General features: G+C 36.9%; 1 pseudogene; it reads left to right on the forward strand.

The window, feature by feature from the left end:
* Positions 1-801: 801 nt before the first annotated feature.
* On the forward strand, positions 802-1,420 carry LOC144287619 (ORM1-like protein 2 pseudogene; annotated as a pseudogene).
* The last annotated feature ends 2,036 nt before the right edge of the window (positions 1,421-3,456 follow it).

Genomic DNA, 3,456 nt, shown 5'->3' on the forward strand with positions numbered 1-3,456 from the left:
GGGAGAAAGAAATTTAAGCAAAGTTTTGTTAAGGGCATTTTGTTCTGATTGATCAATGGGAACGAGAGACTCAACAATCATTTATGAGAGAAAGATTGGAATTTGGAGAGTCTGACACAGGCAAGCAAAAGGGAGGGACATCAGTGAGTCTTACCTAAATCTTATGGTGAAGGAGTGTTGCTCCCAGTAAGCTGTTTCCAGAATACAGAAAGGTGAGGGGCTCTCTTTAACTCTTGCTCTTTTCCAAAATCACAAGATTTAGATAAAAATCAGTATTGCAAGGTGTCTGGGTGGCTCAGTTTGGCCTCAGGTCATGATCCTGGAGTCCCAGGATTAAGTACCAAGCCTGGCTCCCTGCTCTGCGGGGAGTCTGCTTCTCCCTCTGCACTCCCCCTGCTCATGATCTCTCTCTCTCAAATAAATAATATAAAATAAAGTAAAATAAATAAAATAATTCAATTATGTTAGTAGCAACAATGATATAGATCCAAATGTCAAAATAAAGTAAAGCTACTCTTGGAAACTAGTCTACCAGAGGAGACCTATGTTAATAATTCTTAAACGTTATTGTTAAATTAATGTTATGAGAGGTACAAAAAAAGTAAATGTTATGAGAGATATGGAAGAAGTAAAATATGAATATTTAAAAGATTGTACTTAGTTTTCATTTGCACTGTTAAGATTTTTTAAGAGTTGATGAAAGAGTGAAGCTAATAAAACTTGTAGCTCAGGCTTCCAGGAGACACAGGTGTAGAAGTGAATGCTGCACTTCGAGCCAGTTGGGCTTCTGAAACTGGCAGGATGAATGTGGTGGTAGCACACAGCGAAGTAAACCCCAACCCTCAAGTGGCAAATCGCCAGGACATCTGGCTGGCCTACATCATCTCCATGGTTGTGCTGCATGTGGCTCTACTTGGCATCCCCTTCTTCAGCATTTCTGTTGTCGTGAGTCTGACCAACATCATCATAACTGTCTGCGGATGTCTTCTTACCTAAGATGAAAGGGACACCCTTGGAGACTTCTGATCAAGAAATGGCTCTGACATCAATACACTGAGAACAGATGGAATATGGGTTCCAATTTACCTCTCCCCACCATTCCTCAGCCTCTCTCCTATTGTATTCTATCTCCTGGCCAGCTTCTACACTAAGAAACTGCTGCTCACTTTCTTATCAACATACCTCCTTGCTTAGTGTCCTGACATCTAAGCTATTCCAACTCTATAGGGTTTGTCGCTTTGGCATCAAGAAATACCGAGGGATGAGGCTGTGGAAGAGGCTGAAACAAAACACTGTAACATCCTTTCCTCCTTTATGCTGCCTTCTGTATGTTGAAAGTCTGAGAACCAAACAACCTTTCTTAAACTCCCTGGAAGACAACAGGTTGGAAAGTGGAGCTCCCTGGGACCAGCCTTGCTAGGAGCAGAGTTCTTTGAATCAGAAGAGGCAAGTGGGATTAAGGACCCAATGTCTCTCTCTTCCTAACAGGAAGCCATGTTTGGGTAGCATGTTTGGTGATAGTTTTTCCAGGTTTTCCACTCCACCACTGTCCATCTCTGTCTCTGCTATGTGTTTTCCTTATAATAAAGATAATTTTTTCAGGAAAAAAAATGTGTAACTCATGAATGCAAATAGAAAGAACCTTCTAGGGAATGGACATAGCATGTGCTTAGGAGATGGACAGGGCTAATACTGGCAGGCTGAGATCATATCAGGATAACTAAGAGACATAGTTGAGAAATAAGCAGAGGCCAGATCAGAAAATCTTGACAAATTATTACTACAAGCTAAAAAGAGTCACAAAGTGTGTCCACTCTTCTAAAATTCCCTCAACTGAGCCACTTTGTCACATATGCACTTAGCTGGAATGTTGCTTCTCCTTTCTTTTTGCTCCAAAGAGCAAAATGGTTTGAGGAAGTGAGGGCATTTTTGCTATTCAGTATATAATACTGAAATGTAACTTGGCAAAACAGATTTGCAGAAGGTCTGTTTAACATTAGCAAAATATGGCATTTTTACTTTGATTTCGCTTGACCCTGGATTTCTAGAGGAATATTTAAGTGTTCCAAATAAATTTCCATAAATAGTGGAATAAGGTTATAGCCACTAGAATAAGTGGATAATTTGTCCTTTTATATTCTTCATAGATAGGTGAGGTCAGTTCACTTCTAAGGAGGAAAATTAGTCAGGTTTCAAGAAATTAAATTAGAGTGCTAGTAAAATCTCAGTGTCAAAATAAAAATGTGTGTGCCTCTGGGTTTGGCCCATAGGTAAGATAACATTTCAGCAATTTTTGACTATAACTTTTGGGCATTTTATCTCACCAACAAAGATTTAAGATAGGCTTTCTGGCCAGTTCTACTTACCCACACTACAACTATTTTTCTCCTTTCTTTTTGCTCCAAAGAGCAAAATGGTTTGAGGAAGTGAGGGCATTTTTGCTTTTACAGTGTTTTGTTTTGTTTAAATATATATTTATATATATAAAAATATGGTTATATATATAAACATATAAGCATATAAATATATATGTTTCCTAACATTTGTTCAAAACATCCTTCCATTCATTCTCTCTGAACCTCTCCACCCCATTTTAGTTTTTCCATGCTATAACATTTCTTATTGGAAGGACTTCTTTTCCTTTTTAGTGGTGCTGTTTATGAGCTATAACAATGGTTCTGAGACTTTAATGTAAGAATCTGTTAGAGAACTAATTTAAATGCAAATTCTTACTTATCAACAAAGATTCTGAATCAATAAGTTAGTATTCTTAGGCCAAGGTATGTCTGTGTTTAATAGTCACTGCAGATAATTGGAACAGTGGTTTCCACAGAGTATTTAAAGAATCACGGTATGATAAAACAGAAATAGGCTGAAAGTCAGCCTACTTAGCTCTAGATATTTTATCACTAAAATTTGAGTTTGCAAAATTTGAGCAGGTAATAGGGTTTCATATTGCTTATAATTATATATATATATATAGCACACAGTGTCCATGAGGAGCGTTGTTTTAGGGAAGAATTTGACTGATCTTGTTTTCCTAGCCAAATGCCATCATAAAGTCATCATATCATCAGTATATCTAAGATGGGATTGATACTGTTCTGGTTGTTCCTTTTTTCACTGGCTAAACCCAAGATATTGACAGTGGGGAGTTAAATGGACCATATGGAATGAAAGAGAATGTTGAATGGGACACCTTCATTGTAGAAATAACACTAAAATCATCATGGAACATTTTGTGTTTAGCAGTTTGGTATGAAATCCATTTTTCAGAGCTAATAATGACCTATTTAAGACTTAAAATAGTAGTAAGTTGTATATTTTTCTTATTTGTTTCTCTATTTTTTATCACTAGTAGTTACCACAGCAACTATCACTGTGTAAGTATTCTGTATATATTTGTGAATGAACAATTGAATGAGTAAACGGCACAATATAATATCATAATTTAAA

The sequence above is a fragment of the Canis aureus genome, chromosome 17, assembly GCF_053574225.1.
Source record: "Canis aureus isolate CA01 chromosome 17, VMU_Caureus_v.1.0, whole genome shotgun sequence".
Classification (NCBI taxonomy): domain Eukaryota; kingdom Metazoa; phylum Chordata; class Mammalia; order Carnivora; family Canidae; genus Canis; species Canis aureus.